Here is a 26,393-nt window from a genome sequence, read left to right on the forward strand (position 1 = left end):
TCTGGCTACTGCCGTTAAAGATAACAAAAAATGTTTCTATAAATACATCAACAGAAAAAGGAGGACTAAGGAGAATCTCCATCCTTTACTGGATGCGGGGGGAAACTTAGTTACAAGAGATGAGGAAAAGGCGGAGGTGCTCAATGCCTTCTTTGCCTCAGTCTTTAGCGGCAATACCGGATGTTCTCTGGATACCCAGTACCCTGAGCTGGTGGAAGGGGATGGGGAACAGGATGTGGCCCTCATTATCCATGAAGAACTGGTTGGTGACCTGCTACAGCACTTAGGTGTGCACAAGTCGATGGGGCCGGATGGGATCCACCCAAGGGTACTGAGGGAACTGGCAGAGGAGCTGGCCAAGCCACTGTCCATCATTTATCAACAGTCCTGGCTATCGGGGGAGGTCCCAATCGACTGGCGGCTAGCAAACGTGACGCCCATCTACAAGAAGGGCCGGAGGGCAGACCCGGGAAACTACAGGCCTGTCAGTTTGACCTCAGTGCCAGGAAAGCTCATGGAGCAGATCCTCCTGAGAGTCATCATGCAGCACTTGAAGGGGAAGCAGGCGATCAGGCCCAGTCAGCATGGCTTTATGAAAGGCAGGTCATGCCTGACGAACCTGATCTCCTTCTATGACAGAGTGACGCGCTGGGTGGATGCGGGAAAGGCTGTGGATGTGGTCTACCTTGACTTCAGCAAGGCTTTTGACACTGTTTCCCACAGCATTCTCCTCAAGAAACTGGCTGCTCTTGGCTTGGACTGGCGCACGCTTGGTTGGGTTAGAAACTGGCTGGATAGCCGGGCCCAAAGAGTCGTGGTGAATGGAGCCAAGTCCAGTTGGAGGCCAGTCACTAGTGGCGTCCCCCAGGGCTCGGTGCTGGGGCCGGTCCTCTTTAATATCTTCATCGATGATCTGGACGAGGGCATCGAGTGCACCCTCAGTAAGTTCGCAGATGACACCAAGTTAGGTGCGTGTGTCGATCTGCTTGAGGGTAGGAAAGCTCTGCAGGAGGATCTGGATAGGCTGCACCGATGGGCTGAGGTCAACTGCATGAAGTTCAACAAGGCCAAGTGCCGGGTCCTGCACCTGGGGCGCAATAACCCCAAGCAGAGCTACAGGCTGGGAGAGGAATGGTTGGAAAGCTGCCAGGCAGAGAAGGACCTGGGAGTGATGGTTGATAGTCGGCTGAATATGAGCCAGCAGTGTGCTCAGGTGGCCAAGAAGGCCAACGGCATCCTGGCTTGTGTTAGGAACAGCGTGACCAGCAGGGCTAGGGAGGTGATCGTCCCCCTGTACTCAGCTCTGGTGAGGCCGCACCTCGAGTACTGTGTTCAGTTTTGGGCCCCTCGCTACATGAAGGACATCGAGGTGCTTGAGCGGGTGCAGAGAAGGGCGACGAAGCTGGTGAGGGGCCTGGAGAACAAGTCCTACGAGGAGCGGCTGAGGGAGCTGGGCTTGTTCAGCCTGGAGAAGAGGAGGCTCAGGGGTGACCTTATCGCTCTTTTTAGGTACCTCAAGGGAGGCTGTAGCGAGGTGGGGGTTGGCCTGTTCTCCCACGTGCCTGGTGACAGGACGAGGGGGAATGGGCTTAAGTTGAGGCAGGGGAGTTTTAGGTTAGATGTTAGGAAGAACTTCTTCACTGAAAGGGTTGTGAGGCACTGGAACAGGCTGCCCAGGGAAGTGGTGGAGTCACCATCCCTGGAAGTCTTCAAAAGACGTTTAGATGTAGAGCTTAGGGATATGGTTTAGTGGAGGGCTGTTAGCGTTAGGTTGGAGGTTGGACTCGATGACCTTGAGGTCTCTTCCAACCTAGAAAATTCTGTGATTCTGTGATTCTATGTAAGGGTAAGGGTTAGGGTAAGGGTAAGAGTAAGGGTATGGGTAATGGTAAGGGTGAGGTTTACGGTAAGGGTACGTGTAAGGTTTAGATTTAGGCTAAGGGAAAGTGTAGCAGAAAGGGTAAGGGTTACGGTAAGGGTAAGTGTTAGGATAAGAGTAAGGTTGAGGGTTAGGTTAAGGGTAAGGGTAATGGTTAGGTAAGGGTAAGTGTAAGGGTAAGGGTAATGGTACGAGTAATTGCTAGGGTAAGTGTAAGCATAAGTAAACATGTAAGTGTTTTTCTATGGCTTATGTTTTGGGGTCTGTGTCTGGGGGCCGGTATCTGGGGACAAGAGGGGAGCTGCTTGTAGACCCTTGGGGCCAGCATTGAGGGGGTTGGGAGCTGACTGTACACCTTTGGGGCCTGCTTCTGGGTGCAGGGGGGGTTGAGACCTGCATCTGGGGAAGGGGTGGGAGCTCTTTGTATTCCTTTGGAGCCTGTGTCGGGGGGGGGGGGGGGAGAGGGGGGTGGGGGGTGGGTAGAGGGGGGGCGGTTGGGGGTGGGTGGGAGGGGGAAGGGGAGGGTTGGTTGGGAGCTGCTTGTACACTGTTGGAGCCTGGGTTGAGGGAGGAGGTTTGGAGCTGCTTCTACACCTTTGGGGCTGGCATCGGGGGTAGGGGGTTGGGTGCTGGTTGTAGGGGCCTGTGTTTGGGGGCGGGGCTTGGGGCCTGCGTCTGGGGGGGGGTGGGAGCTGCTTGTACACCTTTGGGGCCTGCATCTGTGGGGGGTCAGGGGCTGTGTCTAGGGGGCTGGGAACTGCTTGTACAATGTAGGAATCTGTTTCTGCAGGGTGGCTGGGAGCTGTTTGTACAACTTTGGGGCCAGCATCTGGGGGTGGCTGGGAGCTGCCTGTACACTGTAGGGGCCTGTGTTTGGGGGGGCTTGGGGGCCTCCCTCAGGGCGGGGGGGAGGGTTGGGAGCTGCTTGTATAGGGTCGGGGGCCTGCCTTGCAGGGGTTGGGAGCTGCTTGTAGAATTTGGGGCCCTGTGTCTGGGGGGGGGGGTTGGGGGCTGTGTCTCAGGGGTGTTGGGAACTGGTTGTACACCTTTGGGTCCTGTCTCTGGGGGGGAGCTACTTGTACACTTTTGGGGTCTGTATTTGAGGGAGGTTGGGAGCTGCTTGTGCACTTTTGGACCTATGTTTAGGGGGGTTGGGAGCTGCTCATGCATTCTAGGTGCCTCCCTTTTGAGAGGGGTTGGGGCCTGCATCTGTGGGTGGTTGGGAGCTGCTTGTACACTATAGGGGCCTGGGTCTTGAAGGGGGGTCTGGGCTGTTTATACACCTTTGTGGCCTGTGTTTGGGGGGAGGGTGCCTGTGCCTGGGGGAGTTGGGAGGTGCTTGTTCACTCTAGGAGCCTCCATTTGGGGGTCTTTGGGGCCTCCCTTTTGTTATAAGTTGCCCCCTTAATTAATTTTCAGAGAGCATTGCATTAATAATAGAAAGGAATTTATTGAGTAAGCAACAGCAAGCAAAACAGCGCTGGGCGGCCGGGGAGTCTCGGCTCCGCCAACGGCGCGCACCTCACCCCCCCCACGGTCCCTTTTTATATCTTGGTGATTTCAGGATTACGCAGCACATCCTGGTGTATTCTGCGACTGCGCGCACTGTTGCTAGGGTGTCGTCTCTGTCCCTCTGGTGGTCGTGAAGATGAAGGCCGTAGTCTTCCTCCGCGTTGTGGTTCAACTTCTTTTTTTATTTGGTCATGTTGGCCCAGCGTGAGACAGGAATGCAGGATGTTGATACTCTAGTTTAGCAACTTATCAGGAGATGGTTACATGAACTTTGCAGCAGTGTCTTTGAACAAAAGAGGCAACTGAGATGCAGAAGGAGAGAAGGGGAGGGGGTTCTCTTTTTTGTTACATTAAGCAAAAGAATTTTCATAGTGTCTAGCCAAGTATTATACATCTTACTTCAGCAGGGAGCTTTTGCAACTCCTGCTCCTCAAACGGAACTCCTTGTTTTATAATACAAAAGACAATGAACAAACATTTATTGTGTATTACAATCCCTCCTTTTTCTTTTAGTTACTCATTTTGTTCATTGAATCTCTGCAATGCCTGGCTACTAAGAACTAATGTTTCCTTGATTCCTTTGTTGGTACTTATTGGCTCGTATTTGGCATGTATGAGCATTAGATGTGCCGCTTCTAAATGTCCCTTTACAATCGCAATCAATTTATTAAAAATACATGGTCCAAAAGTTAGTGCTATTATTAATAACAAGAAAGGTCCTGTTATTGTTGATAATAAAGTAGTAAGCCAAGGTGAATAATTAAACCAAGATTCGTACCAGCTCTGTCAGGCTTCATTCTCCCGTTTCCTTTTTTTTTTTTTCAACCCTTCCCTGGGTCTTGCCATTGTATCTCTTACCACTCCAGTGTGATCAGCATACACACAGCACTCCTCTTTCAGGGCTGCACACAGCCCACCCTGTTGTAAAAAAAAAATAAAACCAAATCTAATCCCCTACGATTTTGTAATACTACCTCTGAAAGTGACCTGATAGATTTTCCAGGGCCGAGATGGATTGTTCAATTTGTGTCAGGTCCTCGTCCACAGCAATGTGTAAGGAAGTAAATTCTTGATTTTGTTTAACCAACGAGGCTACCCCGGTCCCCACTCCAGCTCCTCCCAGGATTATTAGGGTGGCCGAAGTTAGAGCCGTGAATGGTTCCCGTCTTTCCAGATGGTAACTTGCCACTGTGTGCTGGGTATACATACAATCCTCAGGGTGGTATAGAATCCTTGGTATAATTATCACCTGAGCTCATAGGGCTGCTGAGGGTTGGCACTGTAGTATTTTCTGCAGGCTGGATTCCCTGGACACTTTCTGACAATACCTCATTTGGTCCTACTGCCTATCAGCATCCTCCTTTTTATTAGTATGAGTCCTCCCCTATCTGTTCCGTGTTCGTAAAATCTGACATTTTTCCTAGTACCCAGCTAGTATCGTCCAAGTTTGTTATATTTATATATAGAACCTTGCAAATTTCTTCATTTCCATGGAAGGTTCCTGTATACCCTATACCATGCCCTTGCCACCTGTAACGAGGATCCACTTGTCAATTACAATCTTGCGGCCCATATCCCACTTGTAAGAATTTATTCCGACCAGCCCCGAGTGTCCAGTCCGTATCAATGGTTTCACACCCCCAGTATGCACAATAATATGCGTTTGGATAATTACAGTACACCTTTCCTGGGTTAGAACTTGGGCAGAAATAAAATCCTGATCGGTTAAAGCATGGCTGCACTGACGCCAGGTCACATAATGTGATGCGGAAACTGGGAGCACCCGCTGTCGTTGTTTGCTGGATGATGAATTGATCCTCCCATCTGATTAAGCTCCATTTAAAAGGCTGGTGGGGATGCGCAGACCCATAGCTGACCAAAACGATGATACTGACTCCCATGTATCGTAGGAGGTGGTCGGAGCCCATCTAAATTGTCGGCCCCTCCGTCCCCCACCGTTTTCACTTCTCTGCCTCGCTTGTCAGTTTGGTTGCAGCGAACTACAAGGTATCGGTTCTTCTTGGCAGCAGCAGTGTTCTTCAGGGGAACCTACTAGGGAGCCTTCGAAACAGGGCCTCCTCCCCTTCCCACGATACACAGATAATACACAATACTTATCGAGTCCGTCTTAGCGTCAGCTTCAAGTCGTCAGGGCCTGGAGCTGCCTCCCATTTACGTTCCCGGATTGGTCCTTTCACTCGGCCGGCATGCGTCCATCCTTTCTCCGCAGTTCGAATAGCCGTTTCTGTGGTAAGCAAAACAACATAGGGCCCTTCCCCATAGTGGTGTTAAAAAAGTCTCTTTCCAAGTCTTAATTAGAATTGAGGGTGATCAAGTGGCAATTCCGAGTCATAGGGCATACCATATAGCATTTCAAAAGGAGAAATTCCTATATCAGTTCTGGGCTGCGTCCATATGTTTAACAGTGCAAGGGGTAAGCATTTTACCCAAGAAGCCTTAGTTTCCAGCACAAGTTTTCTTAGCTGTTTCTTAATTTCACCATTCATTTGCTCTACCTTTCCAGAAGAGGAGGGGTGCCAAGGGCTGTGAAAATCCCACTCAATCTCTAAGGCCTGCTTTAATCCTTGCAGTAAAGCTTTACACCCATTCAGTCAGGTGGTCAATTAGGCCAAACAAGTAACTCAGTAAAGTCTACCTGTATACTTTGGAAAGGTCAAAGCCCTGGCTCCCGTCCCGCTCTAGATAGGTTACAGAAGACCTTTTTATTTACCTTTTGACATATAGTACATCCTCTGCATGTGTGCTTCCCTAAAGTATATATTGCTACACAGACATGCTTTCTTAGAACAACATCACACATTGCTTGCACCTCCCAATGATTCTTCTGATGTAAAACAGTTAATATTTGCCTCATTATCACTTTATTCAGCATTTCTCTCCCATCAGGGAGTATCGATTTTCCTTAAAATGATCCACATATTTGTAACATTAATACCTCCTTGGGAGGTTGTAATTGCCCCAAAATCTTTTTTAGAATTTACCCAAATAGATAGGTGGCCCTGTAAACCCCTGAGGTAAAATTGTCCACCTATATTGTTGCTTCCACCCCCATTTCAGGGTCTTTCCAGTCAGAGGTGAATATACATGTACATTTGCTCTCAGGGCCAGAGAGCACTCCATTAATAACACTGTTATTCCAGTCTAACAATTTACTAGTTGAATGCCCAATTTAGTCATCAAATCTCTTCCCAACAAGTTAGTTTCTGCCTTGGATACATACAATAATTGCCCCGTGATCATTTTATCCCCTAGTCTCAGCTTGGTATCCCCCAAAAGTGGCACTGTTATCCCAGTCCCTTCTATCCCCATCACATTTAGGGTTTCATTAGTTAATTTAATCCCTGATACTTTACAAGTCAATAATGACTTAGCTGCCCCAGTGTATTGGGTTTGATGGCAAGGTTCGGGGGGTGTGAGGGGTGTGGGGGTGCGAAACTGCAGTGGCAGCCCCCGTGAAAAAAAAAAACACAAAACAAAGCAAAACAAAACAAAAACAGAAACCTCCCCGTGGTAGATAAGGGACAATTTCATCTGGCCCTAAAGGGGCCCACTGCTGCCCAGAGCCAAGCCATAGCAACACAGTCCATGCCTCTGTGAGAGCACATCCACGAAAACAAACAAACAAAGAAACAAACAAAAACCTGCTGCTCAACAGCGGCTGGGAGAGCGAGAAACCCCCCCGCAGACACCAAAGTCAGTGCAGAAGGAGGGGGAGGAGGCGCTCCAGGCGCTGGAGCCGAAGCCCCCCTGCGGCCGCTGGAGAGGCCCCTGGTGGAGCAGGCTGTTCCCCCTCCCCGATGCTTGGGAAACTGAACAAACACCACAGCAAATATGCAAATATACCAAAACTTCTAGACTGTTACTTAGATAATGCCTACATCACCTTTCCCTGCTCATTCAACTTTGAATACCTTTAACACTTTCAACAAACCTTTTAACACTTCCTTTATCTTTCCCTAGCCTTTACTTTTCTAATGCCGACATCAAAGGCTCAGTCAGGGCCAACTTAATTCCGTACCTTTTCCCTCCAAGATGCAGAAACAACATCAATATACAACATTTCATCCTGTTTTCCTTCTTTCCACAAAAACAACATTGACTGTAATATGGTGTTATAATTAGTAGTTCCATTTAGGGGCCACTCCGCTCCATCCTCTAGTTTATAAAGTGGCCACCACTGATTACAATATTTGATAAGGGTTCTTTTACTTTCTGTACCCTCTCACCCCACTATATCCCTCCAATGTGTTAGTATACATCCTAGGAGGCTTTTCCTCGGGATTTCTTTGCTTTGAACTTTTCCTATTGTAATCTACAGTGGTTAATAATCCACCATTTTCCTAGAAGCTCTTTACTAGTCAATCCCAATCCCTCCAAAATCCACAATATACAGATACACAAGTAAAAACAGACCACTGTAAATTAACTGCCTGTAGACAATTACACTGGGGACATTTAAACCTGATGAGCCGATAATATGCCTGGGCAAATTTTGTTCCCTTAGACATACACCTCAATGGCAGTTCTTATATTTACATATTTACATATTAACATATGTATAAAAGAACACTTTAACAAAAATGCCCGGGCTTTTATATATACAATATACAATGTACAGTTATTATTCCAGTTAGAATTATTCCTCAGCAGCTGCAAACATTATGTCAGTTGCCATTAAAGATCGCTTACCCTCCTCCTGTCTCTTTCTTAAAATCTCAGACGTCCCCGGAGTTAATGGGGACTGCCACATATTCCTAGTCACTGGTCCCTGAGTGCTAGAATCAGAGTTGCTATCAGAGTCTCCCCGGGGTTGCAGATAAAGAAGCCCGGGAGTCAGAGGGGCTGCAGGTGGGGGTGGTGGAATATAGGGAGGCAGTGGGGCTGGGATCTCTAATTCTCAGTTTTTCTTGTGCCTCCCATCCCCTCCTTTTTCTTTTAGAGGATATAAATTGGCTCGAGTTTCTGAGCTGATCCACAAATGTGCATATTCACTTTCTTCCAAACTAAAAGGTTCTTTTGAGTTTACATAAATATTTAGGGCCTGGCAAACCCAATCTTCAAAGGACACAAATACGGGCCAGTAAAGGTGGTCTCCTCGAATCTGTTTACCACCCCAAACTTCAACACAATAATGTATCATTTTTACTTTATTCCTTCCCCGCCTAAAAGGGGAATCCTGCCAATTTTTAATCATTAATCCTGGGGTAACCTAACATCAGACGTTACCCCACCCATGGGACCAGAAGGCTTACTCTTCTTCTGTCCCATCTTCTGGAGCGCCTTCACACACACACAAATCGCTTCCCCCTTTTCGTGGCCCAGTCCCTTGCGGGATGTGGGAACCGCACTACCGAGGGGTCCGCACTCGCTTCGTCCGCAATTGGACGTCTCACAACGACACGCTCCAGGATACCCAACCCCAACCGAACGGATCACCGGCCTATACTTACTCACTCCTGAGTCTTCGTTCAGTCTTCGTGCACAAAGATTACTAGGGGTTGCCGGCTTTATTTGCTTGCTGCCGAATTTAGAGTTCGTCGGTGAAGGATTTGAATGAAAGCAGTCCTAGCGAAGGCCGCTGAAATCAGCGGGGCGCCCCCTCCGAAGGTCTTTCAATCAGATTGCCTTCATCCGAGTCACGGCACCAAATTTGTTATAAGTTGCCCCCTTAATTAATTTTCAGAGAGCATTGCATTAATAATAGAAAGGAATTTATTGAGTAAGCAACAGCAAGCAAAACAGCGCTGGGCGGCCGGGGAGTCTCGGCTCCGCCAACGGCGCACACCTCACCCTCCCCACGGTCCCTTTTTATATCTTGGTGATTTCAGGATTACGCAGCACATCCTGGTGTATTCTGCGACTGCGCGCACTGTTGCTAGGGGGTCGTCTCTGTCCCTCTGGTGGTCGTGAAGATGAAGGCCGTAGTCTTCCTCCGCGTTGTGGTTCAACTTCTTTTTTTATTTGGTCATGTTGGCCCAGCGTGAGACAGGAATGCAGGATGTCGATACACTAGTTTAGCAACTTATCAGGAGATGGTTACATGAACTTTGCAGCAGTGTCTTTGAACAAAAGAGGCAACTGAGATGCAGAAGGAGAGAAGGGGAGGGGGTTCTCTTTTTTGTTACATTAAGCAAAAGAATTTTCATAGTGTCTAGCCAAGTATTATACATCTTACTTCAGCAGGGAGCTTTTGCAACTCCTGCTCCTCAAACAGAACTCCTTGTTTTATAATACAAAAGACAATGAACAAACATTTATTGTGTATTACAAGAAGGGTTACGGTAAGGGTTACGGTAAGGGTTAGGTAATGCAGTGTACAACCTGGGACGTCACACGCAGAGCTGCCTCTGGCAAGGTGAGTGAGGAACAGATGTAGCAGTTGTTGTGTTGTAGGTCTCACTGTTCCTCTAAGCATCCCCTCTTTGTCTTTTAGAGGTGTTGTAGCTGTTTGAAGAGGGTAGATTGAAGCATCTGCCTCGGGGGCTGGTAAGCGGCAGAGGTAAGGGAGCAGATGAGAGTAACTTACCTACTTGTGCTGTGTCTTTGGATGCTGCATCGGCCTATGCATTTCTTTTTCTTTCACAGGTGTCTCGCACAGGCTCCAAGGAGCAAACTGCACTGGTCATGAGCTGGGTTGGAGCAGAACGACCAAGTAGCACAAGGTGACTATGAAAGGTGTCCGTCTTGCTTTGCAGGTGCCGTGGCAGGCTCTCCACAGAAGTGACTAAGGATATGAGATAAGGCCAGAGAGCGACAAGGAGCGGCACGTGCAGGGATGGTTTTGAAGCGCTGCGGTGGCTTACTCTTCTGTTCATCAGGTGCCACAGGCAAGGTGGGTTGTAACATCAGTCGCTATATTTGCATGAAAGCAGTTCACTTGAATGCCACAGTGCATCTGAGTAGGGTGTTCTAGCAGAAAAAGCTTGTCTGGCACAGCGGTGCCTGATGGCAGTGTGTTTCCTCAGGTGAAGTGGTGCCTGAAGCCCCATCCTATCTAGCCTGCACACAATTATCTGAGAATGAAAGCTGCTTTCCAGTAATTCAGAAAGCCAAGTTACATCTCAGCCTTGTGCATCTCGGGCTTTTGGGCCTGTCTGTAACATTTGGCACCAGCACTAATACTTTTCTTGGCATATGTTTAGCGTTTGAGGCCTGTGTCTGGGATTTGGGCCCTGTCTCGAACCACTGGGGCTTTGTCCTGGGTTTTGGAGCCTGCCTCCAGAGTTCAGGGCCTGTGATTAGGCTTTTGGGGTCTGTGTCTGGGGGCCGGTATCTGGGGACAAGAGGGGAGCTGCTTGTAGACCCTTGGGGCCAGCATTGAGGGGGTTGGGAGCTGACTGTACACCTTTGGGGCCTGCTTCTGGGTGCAGGGGGGGTTGAGACCTGCGTCTGGGGAAGGGGTGGGAGCTCTTTGTATTCCTTTGGAGCCTGTGTCGGGGGGGGGGGGGGGGGGGGGGTGGGTAGAGGGGGGGCGGTTGGGGGTGGGTGGGAGGGGGAAGGGGAGGGTTGGTTGGGAGCTGCTTGTACACTGTTGGAGCCTGGGTTGAGGGAGGAGGTTTGGAGCTGCTTCTACACCTTTGGGGCTGGCATCGGGGGTAGGGGGTTGGGTGCTGGTTGTAGGGGCCTGTGTTTGGGGGCGGGGCTTGGGGCCTGCGTCTGGGGGGGGGTGGGAGCTGCTTGTACACCTTTGGGGCCTGCATCTGTGGGGGGTCAGGGGCTGTGTCTAGGGGGCTGGGAACTGCTTGTACAATGTAGGAATCTGTTTCTGCAGGGTGGCTGGGAGCTGTTTGTACAACTTTGGGGCCAGCATCTGGGGGTGGCTGGGAGCTGCCTGTACACTGTAGGGGCCTGTGTTTGGGGGGGCTTTGATTCAAAGATCGAAGCCGAAATTCCTTTAAGTGGTATATTCTTTATTGCAGCGCTGGATGCACGGGGGATCTCTCCACCTATCGTGCATACTCAAAGCAGAAAGCAGTCTTGAATTTATACAATCAATCTATCAATATTCTACAAGCACCTATACATATGCATTACCTATCCCCGCCTTCCCTCGCTTCTCATGCTAATTAGTCTTTTGGCACCTTGCGCCTGCGCAGAGCCTTCCAAGAATTGTGGGCAGGGGTCTTTGGGACGTGGGCAGGGGTCTTTGGGAGGAAGACCCCGAGTCTTCCTCACAGTGTACTTTTCACCTTTGGTCAGGAATCTGCTGAATTGGCATGTTTCTTAATTGCAAGAGCTGGTTGTTGCTAATTCTCCCGTTTGTTGTATCTTTATAATGAATTCCAATGTCCAGTTTCGAGATTTATAGTCCTTACATTCGTTTCTCTGTCCGTCTGCCGCTTCCTTATCATGAGTTCCAGTGTCTTGTTTCGAGATATACAGTCCATGTCTGGGGATTGTCCTTGCCTCCCCAATACCTCCCCAATACCTCCTTAATCAATCCCCCCTTTTCTTTTCCCATGCAAATTCTTTTGCATCAGATACTTTCATTATTTACAGTAACACAACAAAGCAGGCATCTAAACAACATGCACACAAATATTCCTAACACTACTAATACGATTAGAGCAATGAATCAATGAATACTTGTTTCAACCATTGGAAATTGGGCAACCAGGAGGTTAACTTATTCCATATTTCACTAAAACTCCATGAAAGATCATCTTTACTGATCTCATGTAGGATCCTTGTCTGCTTCCATATTTCTTCCAGGTCGGTAGAGATCCTTCCACTCTGATCTACATATATACAACAACTTGTGTTTATTACTGTACAGACTCCCCCTTGAGTGGCCAGTAACAAGTCTGGGGTCATCCGATTTTGTAATACTACCTGTGATAAACTAGATATCTCTTCTTGTTGAGCCTTTATAGCATACAGAATTTTGTTTTCTAACTTCTCTATAATTGCAGAAATATTAACTATTGCCTTTTCCAATTCACTCACTCCTAACCATGTGATAAACCATCACACAAAACTATGAAAAGCGGTGTGTCTCTCTACCAATGTATTGTTAATTTTTCATCTGATTCTCCGGATATGATTTCTCAAGTAACCTCGAGGCACTACATCATGTACTGTCATATTGGGGACTACTGCTCCAAGAGTGCAAGTTCCCTTCCAATTCTCAGGCAAGACCTTACGGGCTGTATCATTGCATAGCCAATACCACCCTTTTCCTTCTGGAACCGTCCAGCTGGTTGAATTTGCCCAGCCGCTAGTCGTACTAATATCCATTGTTCAATTACAAGATGTCTGATTTCCCACATAAGTAGTATCCGTATTTATACAATGCTGTTTTCCTATACCCTTAGGCGGGTTACACCTTTGTACACATACATAATAGGATTCTAACGGCATGAAGCTACTCACTTCTAGTTCCAAAACTTCTTAATATTTTCAACCCCAAGATGTGTTTTCCCACAAATTAGTCCAAGATAAGTTTGCAGGCAAGGGAATCCCGATTAACGATACACCCTTATTCCCATGCTGTGGCAGATGGGTGCATACCCAACAGTTCGTCTTATTAGTTACTTGAGAAATTGTTTGTATTAAGGTCAGGTGTAAGTTCTCATCCCAAGTTGCCCACCCCGAATCCGAGAACCGCACCCCTGCAATCATTAGGATCTGGAAAACCGTAATTTTGTTGGTCCAATTGGAGTGGTGGTCTATATCCTCGCCGGGACCTTCTTCACCCTTGAATTGTGGATCCAAGCTGCTTGCTTCTTAATCTTAATGGCGGTGTGTGTTGTCAGTAATACTTGGTATGGTCCCATCCACTTTCCTTCCATTTTTCCTGTAGGGGTTGTCCTGAAAAAGTCTTTATATATATATATAATTCCCGAGCTTAAAGGGGTGGATTGGTTGATCCAACCCTCTAGCCCTGGTCCCTAAAACAAATGTATGTACTTTATTTAATTGTTTCTGAAGTTCAGTTATATAAGCATATAAATATTCTGATCCTAACTGCGTTAGGTCCTCTCCACTAAATAGAAATTGCTATGGCCTTCCATATAAGATTTTGAAGGGACTCAAATTCCCTTTTATTCTAGGTTTAACTCTAATTCCAAGTAATGCTAAAGGGAGGGATTGAGGCCATGACAAATTAGCTTCTTATCCAATTTTAGCTATTTATTATTTAATTAAATGGTTCATTTTTTCTACCTGTCCACTTGCCTGTGGTCTATAAGGAGTATGCAGTTGCCAATCTATCTTTAGAATCTTACTTATCTGTTCTACCACTTGTGCACAAAAATGTGAAACTCTATCAGAAGACATTGCTACTGGAATCCCAAAGCATGGTATTATTTCATTTAACAAGACTTTAACCACTTCTCTTGCTTTGTTTGTTCGACAGGGAAAGGCTTCAGGCCTTCCTGAAAACGTGTCAGTCAGAACCAGTAATAATGATATCCCCCTTTTCTAGGGAGTTCTGAAAAATCAATTTGCCACTGTTGCCCCGAATAATTTCCTTTACCGATTATTCCAAATTTTATTCTATTCTTGGTATTGGGGTTATTGTGTAAGCAAATGCTACATTGTTGAGTTACTTGTTTTATCATATCGTCCCACTAATGTCTGACTCAGGCTCTTATGCAGTGTGCCAGCTCCCCAATGCGTTTTATTGTGTTCTGTAAGAACTATGGGCCATGTCAAACTAGAGGGTATTACTATGTGGTTATCTTTTAAATATACTCATCCATCTGGTTTCATTTTACCTTTCAAATCTTCAATTAATTTTAAGTCTTCTTTTGTATAATTTGGATATAGTTTGGATTTTACCGTCTGGTATCAAAGACAATGCCTTCACCTCAGTTATTTCAGCTGCCTGCTTAGCCTCTGCCAATCGATTTCCAATTTCAAAATCGGTGTTCCCCTTTTGGTGTCCCTGACAATGCATGATAGCTACCTTTTCTGGTTGTTTTACAGCCTCTAACAATTTTAAAATTTCTTCAGCATACTTTGTGTTTTCACTGAGCGGTCAGCAATCCATGTTCTTTCCAAATTGCTCCATGAGCATGTACCACGCCGAATGTATATTTAGAATCTGTCCAAATATTTACCCTTTTTCCCGCTGCCAGTTCCAATGCTCTCGTGAGAGCAACTATCTCTGCCTTTTGAGCTGATGTTCCAGGGGGTAAAGGCTTAGACTCGATTACCTGCTGAGTAGTTGTTATAGCATATCCAGCTTTACGTTGTCTTTGCATAACAAAACTGCTCCCATCCGTGAACCAAGTTTCTTCCGCATCTTCCATGGGCTCCTCCTTAAGGTCTGGTCGGCTGGAATACACAGTCTCTATAGTTTCTAAACAATCGTGAATCACAGGCTGTGCCGGAGCATCACTAAGAAAAGAGGCTAGATTCACAATATTAGTTATCACAATTTCCACGTTGTCCTGTTCTACCAATATTGCTTGATATTTCAAAATCATCAATTCTTGTTTAAGTTGTTTAAAGACTTTTTGTGCTTCTCCAGTCCAGACTAACTTTGACTGGTTAATCTTTATCAATTCACATAGAGGCTTTACCAATAGTCCATAATTATAAATCCAAAGGCGACACCAACCTGTCATTCCTAAAAAGGTTTGTAGCTCCTTTACCATTTGAGGTTCTGGAGTCCGGCAAATGACTTCCTTATGTTCAGTTCCTAGTTCTCGTTGTCCTTCCGAAATTTCAAATCCCAGATAGGTCACACTTTGTTGAGCCAGCTGGACTTTCTGTCAAGAGACTTGATATCCATTTAAACCCAGAAAATTAAGACGACTTATAGTCCATTGAATACAACTCCCTTTAGTCTCAGTAGCTATTAAGAGATCATCTACATATTGTAACAAAGCACCTTCAGTGTCCGGAGGCATCCATGTTTCGAGTTCCCTTGCTAATTGGTTTCCAAAAATAGTGGGGCTATTCTTGAATCCTTGAGGTAGTAATGTCCACGTAAGCTGCGTCTTTCTGCCTGAATCGGGATTTTCCCATTCAAAGGCAAATAGGTTTTGGCTTTCTGTGGCTAAGCCTAGGCAGAAGAAGGCGTCTTTTAAATCCAGTACGGTAAACCAGACTTGACTATTCTTTAATTTAGTCAGCAAAGTATAAGGGTTTGCCACTACTGGATGTATATCCTCAGTGATTTTATTTATGGCCCTCAAATCCTGAACTAGCCTATAGCTTTTTCATCTGCCTTTTTAATTGGCAATATGGGTGTATTGTATTCTGATTTGCATTCAATCAATAATCCATACTGTAAAAATTTATTAATTATCTCTTTAATTCCTTTCCTATCTTCTATCCTCAAAGGATATTACTTAACCTTAACGGGTTTCTGTCCTGGCTTTAATTTAATAATTATTAAGGTCACATTTTTAGCTCTTTCAGGGGTTTCAGTAGCCCAAACTCCTGGACATACTTGATCTGTGATCTCTAAAGGTATTTCACTTTTAGGGTCAGTTTGTATTAGTGCCAAGCTTAACACATTTGTTAGTTGTTGTTCTCCTATACTTAATTCCATTTTCCCTTTTTCAAAGACAATTTCTGCTCCTACTTGCTCTAATAAATCTCTACCTAAGAGTGCCCATGAGGAGTTAGGCATATATAAAAATCTGTGTATGCCCCATTGTTTCCCTAACTTGTACTTCAAAGGTTCACAAAAATAAGCCTTTTCGGTTACACCTTGTCCTGGTTCCAGTTAGAACAGAGTTAATTTTCTTCCTAGTAGCTGGTGGAATGCTGTGTTTTGGCTTAGGATGAGAAGAGTGCTGATAACACCCCGATGTTTTAATTGTTGCAGAGCAGTGCTTATACCAAGCCAAGGACATCTCAGCCTTTTGCCCTGTCCTGCCAACAGGCAGGCTGGGGGTGCAGTAAGAGCTGGGAGGGGACAGACCCAGGACAGGTGACCCAAACTAGCCAAAGGGGTATTCCATACCATCTGACGTCATGCTAAACAATATATAGGGGTGGCTAGCCGGGGGAGGGGGCCGGACTACTCGGGGTTCAGCTGGGCATCGGTCAGCAGGTGGTGAGCAATTGCATTGTGCATCACTTGTTTGTACATATTATTAGTAGTGGTACTATTATCATCATTGTATTATTATTATTATTATTATTATTATTATTATTATTATTATTATTATTATTATTATTATTTTGTCTTATTAAACTGTCTTTATCTCAGCTCACGGGCTTCACTTTCCATTTCTCTCCCCCGTCCCAGAGAGGGAGGGGGAGGGTGAGCGAACAGCTGCGTGGTGTTTAGCTGCCGGCCGGGTTAAACCACAACACACCTTTTACCCTAACATAATAATTCTGTGAAGGCATTAATGCTTGATTTAGAACTGAATACGTTGCCCCATATCAATAAGAAATTTCACTTCCATTCCTCCCCTAGCTTCATTATAACCAGTGGAGGATCCGCTAGGGTAGGTTCCCCAGGTCCCCATTATTCCTGTTGAAATCAGGGGTTGATTACCCTAGGAAAAGGCTAGTCAATTTGTCCTCCGAAGCCAGGTCCAAACCGTTTTGTTTTATTTATTTATTTATTTATTTTCATTACATTTCAGAGTTGGTCTAAAAATTCCATAGGGGTTTCTTTTAGACCTTGATGGAAGCATATTCTCAATTCCCAATTCATCCAGGTTTTAGTATTTACTTTTTAGTATTTTACTTTTAGTATAACCGTTCATAATTTTCAGGATGATTCGGGTCTTAGCGGGGGTCGGTCAGGGGAATGCAATTGTCCACAGTTCCCTGAGCGGTCCCATCGGCAATCTGAGCTCGCACATGAACTCAGGTTGTTTTAAGAGTTAACTGCTTTTCTGTTTCTGTGACAACTCTCTCGGACCCATCATGGTCCCCCTTTGCCCTACAGGGCTAACACCCGTGATTTTAAGATCTCTGCCTCGGGCAGAGGCAGAACTATTAACATTCCTACATCCTCTTTCCCTGCTCATTCAACTTCAAACACCTTTAACACTTTCAACAACCCTTTTAACACTTCCTTTATCTTTCTCCAGCCTGTACTTCTCTAATGCCAACATCAAAGGCTCAGTCAGGGGCCAACTTAATTCCGTACCTTTTCCCACCAAGATGCTGAAACATCAGTATACAACATTTCATCCTGTTCTGCTTCTCAAAAAACAACATTAACTGTAGCAAAATATTATAGTTTAAAGTTCCATTTAGGGGCCACTTTTCTCCACATTCCAGCTTATAAAGCGGCCACCACTGATTACGATATTTTATCAATGTTTTCCTGTTCACACTTCCACCGGCAGATCCTCCAATATCCTTCCAGTGACTTAAAACACATCCTAACACACTTTTCTTTAAAATTTCACTGCTTGTTTGCCCCCCCATTTTCCAGTTTACACTTTCAGAATACACATGTTACTTGCAAAAGCGTATCACAAAACGTATCACTCACAAAAACATGGGCACGCATTATCTTTCAGTAGCGATGTCACAAAACTACTATTACCAGCAATATTGCCAAAAATCACAATAACAATAGTCAGAGTCAAATTCCACATGCGATAAGTCAGAAAACCGAACTGTGTAACACCGTAACGATATCTTTCTTATAACAATGCCACGAACCTACTATTACCACCAGGAAAATAGCCAAAATCGCAGTAACAATAACCAGAGTTAAATACCATACTCCATGAGTCAGAAAACCGAAATAGACAACACAATTCCAGATGGACCTTAAAGCGAGCTCCTTCCTTAAGGTCCCCAAACATATACTTACGGTGCTAACCACAAAGTATATACCAAACACTGCCTCGCAGAAGATCACCTTCTGACTTACAGACAGTTCCAGATGACCGGTCTACCAGAAAACCAAACCAGAATAAAGAATATACTCACTTACAATGATGGGGTCCTTGTCTGCCTCCGCAGTGATCCGGTGGGTCGAGGAGTCCCTCCGGGAAATCCCGGGGGTACCCTAGGGAGTCCTGTTCCCAGCGGGTCCTGCGGTCCGGCAGAGAGGTTGTCCCATCTGGGGTGCCAGATTGATTCAAAGATCGAAGCCGAAATTCCTTTAAGTGGTATATTCTTTATTGCAGCGCTGGATGCACGGGGGATCTCTCCACCTATCATGCATACTCAAAGCAGAAAGCAGTCTTGAATTTATACAATCAATCTATCAATATTCTACAAGCACCTATACATATGCATTACCTATCCCCGCCTTCCCTCGCTTCTCATGCTAATTAGTCTTTTGGCACCTTGCGCCTGCGCAGAGCCTTCCAAGAATTGTGGGCAGGGGTCTTTGGGACGTGGGCAGGGGTCTTTGGGAGGAAGACCCCGAGTCTTCCTCACAGTGTACTTTTCACCTTTGGTCAGGAATCTGCTGAATTGGCATGTTTCTTAATTGCAAGAGCTGGTTGTTGCTAATTCTCCCGTTTGTTGTATCTTTATAATGAATTCCAATGTCCAGTTTCGAGATTTATAGTCCTTACATTCGTTTCTCTGTCCGTCTGCCGCTTCCTTATCATGAGTTCCAGTGTCTTGTTTTGAGATATACAGTCCATGTCTGGGGATTGTCCTTGCCTCCCCAATACCTCCCCAATACCTCCTTAATCAGCTTGGGGGCCTCCCTCAGGGCGGGGGGGAGGGTTGGGAGCTGCTTGTATAGGGTAGGGGGCCTGCCTTGCAGGGGTTGGGAGCTGCTTGTAGAATTTGGGGCCCTGTGTCTGGGGGGGGGGTTGGGGGCTGTGTCTCAGGGGTGTTGGGAACTGGTTGTACACCTTTGGGTCCTGTCTCTGGGGGGGAGCTACTTGTACACTTTTGGGGTCTGTATTTGAGGGGGGTTGGGAGCTGCTTGTGCACTTTTGGACCTATGTTTAGGGGGGTTGGGAGCTGCTCATGCATTCTAGGTGCCTCCCTTTTGAGAGGGGTTGGGGCCTGCATCTGTGGGTGGTTGGGAGCTGCTTGTACACTATAGGGGCCTGGGTCTTGAAGGGGGGTCTGGGCTGTTTATACACCTTTGTGGCCTGTGTTTGGGGGGGGGGGGGGTGCCTGTGCCTGGGGGAGTTGGGAGGTGCTTGTTCACTCTAGGAGCCTCCATTTGGGGGTCTTTGGGGCCTCCCTTTTGTTATAAGTTGCCCCTTTAATTAATTTTCAGAGAGCATTGCATTAATAATAGAAAGGAATTTATTGAGTAAGCAACAGCAAGCAAAACAGCGCTGGGCGGCCGGGGAGTCTCGGTTCCGCCAACGGCGCGCACCTCACCCCCCCCACGGTCCCTTTTTATATCTTGGTGATTTCAGGATTACGCAGCACATCCTGGTGTATTCTGCGACTGCGCGCACTGTTGCTAGGGGGTCGTCTCTGTCCCTCTGGTGGTCATGAAGATGAAGGCCGTAGTCTTCCTCCGCGTTGTGGTTCAACTTCTTTTTTTATTTGGTCAAGAGCTGGTTGTTGCTAATTCTCCCGTTTGTTGTATCTTTATAATGAATTCCAATGTCCAGTTTCGAGATTTATAGTCCTTACATTCGTTTCTCTGTCCGTCTGCCGCTTGGTGCTAACCACAAAGTATATACCAAACACTGCCTCGCAGAAGATCACCTTCTGACTTACAGACAGTTCCAGATGACCGGTCTACCAGAAAACCAAACCAGAATAAAGAATATACTCACTTACAATGATGGGGTCCTTGTCTGCCTCCGCAGTGATCCAGTGAGTCGAGGAGTCCCTCCGGGAAATCCCGGGGGTACCCTAGGGAGTCCTGTTCCCAGCGGGTCCTGCGGTCCGGCAGAGAGGTTGTCCCATCTGGGGTGCCAGATTGATTCAAAGATCGAAGCCGAAATTCCTTTAAGTGGTATATTCTTTATTGCAGCGCTGGATGCACGGGGGATCTCTCCACCTATCGTGCATACCTAAAGCGGAATGCAGTCTTGAATTTATACAATCAATCTATCAATATTCTACAAGCACCTATACATATGCATTACCTATCCCCGCCTTCCCTCGCTTCTCATGCTAATTAGCCTTTTGGCACCTTGCGCCTGCGTAGAGCCTTCCAAGAATTGTGGGCAGGGGTCTTTGGGACGTGGGCAGGGGTCTTTGGGAGGAAGACCCCGAGTCTTCCTCACAGTGTACTTTTCACCTTTGGTCAGGAATCTGCTGAATTGGCATGTTTCTTAATTGCGAGAGCTGGTTGTTGCCAATTCTTCCGTTTGTTGTATCTTTATAATGAATTCCAATGTCCAGTTTTGAGATTTACAGTCCTTACGTTTGTTTCTCTGTCCGTCTGCCGCTTCCTTATCATGAGTTTCAGTGTCTTGTTTCGAGATATACAGTCCATGTCTGGGGATTGTCCTTGCCGCCCCAATGCCTCCCCAATACCTCCTTAATCACCCTTACCCTTATTGTAATCCTTACCATTACTCTTACCCTTACCCTTACACTTACCCTTATACTTACACTTACCCCAAACCTTACACTTACCCCAAACCTTACACTTACCATATAACATACCCTAACACATACTTGTACCCTTAACCTTACCGTTACCCTTACACTTACCCTTACTCTATCCGTTGCCCTTAGCCTAAATCTAAACCTTACCTTTACCCTTATTCTAAAACTTACCCTTACCATTACCCGTATACTTACTCTTAGACTTACCCTAAACCTTACCCCAGCCATTACCCTGATCCTTACATTAACCCTAAACCGTATCCTAAACCTTACACTTACTCTTAACCTTACCCTAATACTTTCCCTTTCTTATCCGTCACCCTAACCCTAAAATTAACCCTAACCATTACCCTAACACTTACCCTTACCCTAACCCTAACTCTAGCCCTTAGCGTGACCCGTACCCTTAAACTTACACTTACCCTTATACTAACCCTATCCCTTACCCTTACCATAAGGAATACCCTAACACATATTTGTACCCTTAACGTTACCTTTACCGTTACCCTTAGCTTTATCCGTTACGCTTACCATTAACATAAACCTTACCCTTACCATAAGCCATACAACAACACATACATGTACACTTACGCTTACACTTCCCCTAAGGGGCAGGGTAAGGGCTGGAGTAAGGTTTAGGGTTAGGGTAAGGTTAAGGGTAAGGGTTAGGGTAAGGGTAATGTTAAATGTAACAGTAAGTGTAAGGATAAGTGTTAGGGGAAGGGTAAGAGTAAGGGTATGAGTAATGGTAAGTTTGAGGGTAAAGGAAGAGGTTAATTGTGAGGTTTAGATTTAGCCTAAAGGTAAGTGTAGCAGATAGGGTAAGGGTTACGGTAAGGGTAAGCGTTAGGATAAGGTTAAGGTTTAGGCTTACGGTAAGGGTAAGGGTAATTGTACGAGTAATTGTTAGGGTAAGTGTACATTTAAGTGTTGTTGTATGGCTTATGGTAAGGGTAAAGTTAAGTGTTAGGGTTATTCTTAGGGTTAATTTTAGGGTTAGGGTGAGAAAAACGTAAGGTTAAGTACTAGCTAAAGGTTAAGGATAAGGTTAAGGTTAAGAGTAAGTGTAAGGTTTAGGGTAAGGGTAAGGGTTAATGTAAGGGTCAGGGTAAGGGTTGGGGTAAGGTTTAGGTTAAGGGTAAAAGTAAGTATAATGGTAAGCGTAAGGGTGAGGATTAGGGTAATGGTTAGATTTAGGTAAGGGTGAGGGTTAGGGTAAGGTTTAGAATTAGGCAAAGGGTAAGTGTAGCAGAAAGAGTAAGGGTTACGGTAAGGGTAAGTGTTAGGAGAAGTGTATGGTTTAGGGTTACGTTAAGGGTAAGGGTAATGGTATGGGTAAGGGCAAGGGTAAGGGTAAAGGTAAGGTTAAGGTTAAGGGTAATTGTACGAGTAATTTCTAGGGTAAGTGTAAGCGTAAGTGAACATGTAAGTGTTTTTCTATGGCTTATGGTAAGGGTAAGGTTAAGAGTAAGGTTTATGTTAATGGTAAGCATAAGGGTAATGGATAGAGTAAGGGTAAGGGTAACAGTATGGTTAAGGGTACAAGTATGTGTTAGGGTATGGGCTATGGTCAGGGTAAGGGTTAGGGTAAGTGTCAGGGTACGGGTAAGTGTAGGGCTACGGGTCAGTGTAAGGGTTAGAGTAAGGGTTAGGGTTAGGGTAAGTGTTAGGGTAATGGTTAGGGTTAATTTTAGGGTTAGGGTGAGGGAAAGGTAAGGGTAAGTAGTAGGTTAAGGTTAAGGGTAAGGTTAAGGTTAAGAGTAAGTGTAAGGTTTAGGGTACGGTTTAGGGTTAATGTAAGGGTCAGGGTAAGGATAGGGTTAAGATATAGGGTAAGGGTAAGAGTAAGTGTACGGGTAATGGTAAGGGTAAGTGTTAGGGTTAGGGTAACGGTAAGGGTAAGGTTTAGATTTAGGCTAAGGGTAAGTGTAGCAGAAAGGGTAAGGGTTACGGTAAGGGTAAGTGTTAGGAGAAGTGTATGGTTTAGGGTTACGTTACGTGTAAGGGTAATGGTATGGGCAAGGGCAAGGGCAAGGGTAAGGGTAAGGTTAAGGGTAAGGGTAATTGTACGAGTAATTGCTAGGGTAAGTGTAAGCTTAAGCGTACTTGTAAGTGTTGTTGTATGGTTTTGGTAAAGGTAAGGTTTATGTTAAGGGTAAGCATAAGTGTAACGGATAAAGTAAGGGTAAGTGTAAGGGTAACGGTAAGGTTAAGGGTACAAGTATGTGTTAGGGTATGTTATATGGTAAGGGTAAGGGTAAGGGTAAGGGTAAGGGTAAGGGTAAGGGTAAGGGTAAGGGTAAGGGTAAGGGTAAGGGTAAGGGTAAGGGTAAGGGTAAGGGTAAGGGTAAGGGTAAGGTACGGGTCAGGTAAGGGATAGAGTAAGGTTTAGGGTTAGGTTTAGTGTAAGGGTACGTGTTAGGGTAATGGTTAGGGTTAATTTTAGGGTTAGGGTGACGGATAAGAAAGGGTAAGTATTAGGTTAAGGTTAAGGGTAGGCTTAAGGTTAAGAGTAAGTGTAAGGTTTAGGGTAAGGGTTAGGGTTAATGTAAGGGTCAGCGTTGGGGTAAGATTTAGGGTTAGGGTTAGGTTAAGGATAAGTGTTAGTTTAAGGATAAGTTGTATGAATAAGGATAAGTGTAAGGGATAGGGTAAGGGTAAGGGTTAGGGTAAGGGTAAGGGTAAGATTTAGATTTAGGAAAAGGGTAAGTGTAGCAGAAAGGTTAAGGGTAAGGGTAAAGGTGTGTATAAGGGTCAGGGTAAGGGTTTGAGTAAGGGTAAGGGTTAGGGTAAGTTTAAGGGTACGGGTCAGGTGTAATAGTAAGTGTAAGGGTATGGGTCATGGTAAGGGTTAGAGTAAGGGTTTGAGTAAGGGTTTGAGTAAGGGTAAGGGTAAGGGTTAGGATAAGTGTAAGGGTGAAAGCAAGGATTAGGGCAAGACTAAGTGTAAGGGTAATAGTAAGGGTTAGGGTAAGTGTAAGGGTAAGGGAAAGTGTTAGGATATGTTTTAGGGGAAGCGGAAGGGTAAGGGTAAGGGTTAGGTTAAGTGTAAGGGGAAGGGGAAGGTAAGGGGAAGGGTTGGAGTAAGGTATAGGGTAAGGGTAAGGTTAAAGGAAAGAGTAAGGGTAAGGAAAAAGTAAAGGTAAGGATTTGGGTAATGGTAAGGGTGAGAAGGGTTAGGGTAAGGGTTACGGTAAGGGTTAGGTAACGCAGTGTACAACCTGGGACGTCACACGCAGAGCTGCCTCTGGCAAGGTGAGTGAGGAACAGATGTAGCAGTTGTTGTGTTGTAGGTCTCACTGTTCCTCTAAGCATCCCCTCTTTGTCTTTTAGAGGTGTTGTAGCTGTTTGAAGAGGGTAGATTGAAGCATCTGCCTCGGGGGCTGGTAAGCGGCAGAGGTAAGGGAGCAGATGAGAGTAACTTACCTACTTGTGCTGTGTCTTTGGATGCTGCATAGGCCTATGCATTTCTTTTTCTTTCACAGGTGTCTCGCACAGGCTCCAAGGAGCAAACTGCACTCTGAAGAGCTGTGTAAGAAGAGGGGCTGGTCATGAGCTGGGTTGGAGCAGAACGACCAAGTAGCACAAGGTGACTATGAAAGGTGTCCGTCTTGCTTTGCAGGTGCCGTGGCAGGCTCTCCACAGAAGTGACTAAGGATATGAGATAAGGCCAGAGAGCGACAAGGAGCGGCACGTGCAGGGATGGTTTTGAAGCGCTGCGGTGGCTTACTCTTCTGTTCATCAGGTGCCACAGGCAAGGTGGGTTGTAACATCAGTCGCTATATTTGCATGAAAGCAGTTCACTTGAATGCCACAGTGCATCTGAGTAGGGTGTTCTAGCAGAAAAAGCTTGTCTGGCACAGCGGTGCCTGATGGCAGTGTGTTTCCTCAGGTGAAGTGGTGCCTGAAGCCCCATCCTATCTAGCCTGCACACAATTATCTGAGAATGAAAGCTGCTTTCCAGTAATTCAGAAAGCCAAGTTACATCTCAGCCTTGTGCATCTCGGGCTTTTGGGCCTGTCTGTAACATTTGGCACCAGCACTAATACTTTTCTTGGCATATGTTTAGCGTTTGAGGCCTGTGTCTGGGATTTGGGCCCTGTCTCGAACCACTGGGGCTTTGTCCTGGGTTTTGGAGCCTGCCTCCAGAGTTCAGGGCCTGTGATTAGGCTTTTGGGGTCTGTGTCTGGGGGCCGGTATCTGGGGACAAGAGGGGAGCTGCTTGTAGACCCTTGGGGCCAGCATTGAGGGGGTTGGGAGCTGACTGTACACCTTTGGGGCCTGCTTCTGGGTGCAGGGGGGGTTGAGACCTGCGTCTGGGGAAGGGGTGGGAGCTCTTTGTATTCCTTTGGAGCCTGTGTCGGGAGGGGGGAGGGGGGTGGGGTGGGTAGAGGGGGGGCGGTTGGGGGTGGGTGGGAGGAGGAAGGGGAGGGTTGGTTGGGAGCTGCTTGTACACTGTTGGAGCCTGGGTTGAGGGAGGAGGTTTGGAGCTGCTTCTACACCTTTGGGGCTGGCATCGGGGGTAGGGGGTTGGGTGCTGGTTGTAGGGGCCTGTGTTTGGGGGCGGGGCTTGGGGCCTGCGTCTGGGGAGGGGGGGGAGCTGCTTGTACACCTTTGGGGCCTGCATCTGTGGGGGGTCAGGGGCTGTGTCTAGGGGGCTGGGAACTGCTTGTACAATGTAGGAATCTGTTTCTGCAGGGTGGCTGGGAGCTGTTTGTACAACTTTGGGGCCAGCATCTGGGGGTGGCTGGGAGCTGCCTGTACACTGTAGGGGCCTGTGTTTGGGGGGGCTTGGGGGCCTCCCTCGGGGCGGGGGGGGAGGGTTGGGAGCTGCTTGTATAGGGTCGGGGGCCTGCCTTGCAGGGGTTGGGAGCTGCTTGTAGAATTTGGGGCCCTGTGTCTGGGGGGGGGGGGTTGGGGGCTGTGTCTCAGGGGTGTTGGGAACTGGTTGTACACCTTTGGGTCCTGTCTCTGGGGGGGAGCTACTTGTACACTTTTGGGGTCTGTATTTGAGGGGGGTTGGGAGCTGCTTGTGCACTTTTGGACCTATGTTTAGGGGGGTTGGGAGCTGCTCATGCATTCTAGGTGCCTCCCTTTTGAGAGGGGTTGGGGCCTGCATCTGTGGGTGGTTGGGAGCTGCTTGTACACTATAGGGGCCTGGGTCTTGAAGGGGGGTCTGGGCTGTTTATACACCTTTGTGGCCTGTGTTTGGGGGGGGGGGGTGCCTGTGCCTGGGGGAGTTGGGAGGTGCTTGTTCACTCTAGGAGCCTCCATTTGGGGGTCTTTGGGGCCTCCCTTTGAGGGGGAGGGAGTTGGGAGTTGGTTGTACACCTCCGCATCCCATGTCTTGGGGGGGGGGGGCTGGGACCGTTCTCTGAAGAGGCGGGTTGTGAGCTGCTTGTACACCTGTGTCGGGGGGGAGGGTGGGGGGGTGAGGGGGGGCGGGGGGCGGGCCCGGGTCTTGGGCCAGTGTCTGTGTGGAGTCCAGTTCTTGGGAGGGGGTGGTGGGGTAGGAGCTGCTTGTGGGCAGTTGGGGTCTGCATCTGGGTGTGGTTGG

At 46.8% G+C, this 26,393-nt stretch overlaps 2 long non-coding RNA genes across 7 annotated transcripts in view; one reads left to right on the forward strand and one right to left on the reverse strand.

Annotated features, from left to right (window-relative positions):
• LOC311439516 overlaps window positions 1–26,393 on the forward strand; it is an 88,063-nt gene that overhangs the window by 56,698 nt on the left and 4,972 nt on the right. For 2 of the 5 annotated variants that reach the window (XR_014694779.1, XR_014694780.1), the window contains exons 1-4: window positions 23,723–24,091; window positions 24,170–24,235; window positions 24,322–24,368; window positions 24,459–24,595. This is a non-coding gene — a long non-coding RNA (uncharacterized lncRNA). Of the gene's footprint in view, window positions 1–9,450; window positions 9,768–9,845; window positions 9,912–9,997; window positions 10,046–10,107; window positions 10,245–23,722; window positions 24,092–24,169; window positions 24,236–24,321; window positions 24,369–24,458; window positions 24,596–26,393 lie in introns of those variants that run through there. The other 3 variants (XR_014694777.1, XR_014694778.1, XR_014694776.1) reach the window with 3 other exon arrangements.
• LOC311439513 overlaps window positions 3,305–26,393 on the reverse strand; it is a 160,665-nt gene continuing 137,576 nt past the window's right edge. For both annotated transcript variants that reach the window (XR_014694770.1, XR_014694771.1), the window contains one exon: window positions 3,305–9,490. This is a non-coding gene — a long non-coding RNA (uncharacterized lncRNA). The remainder of the gene's footprint in view (window positions 9,491–26,393) is intronic.

The sequence above is a fragment of the Aythya ferina genome (assembly GCF_964211825.1).
Source record: "Aythya ferina genome assembly, chromosome: 7".
NCBI lineage: Eukaryota > Metazoa > Chordata > Aves > Anseriformes > Anatidae > Aythya > Aythya ferina.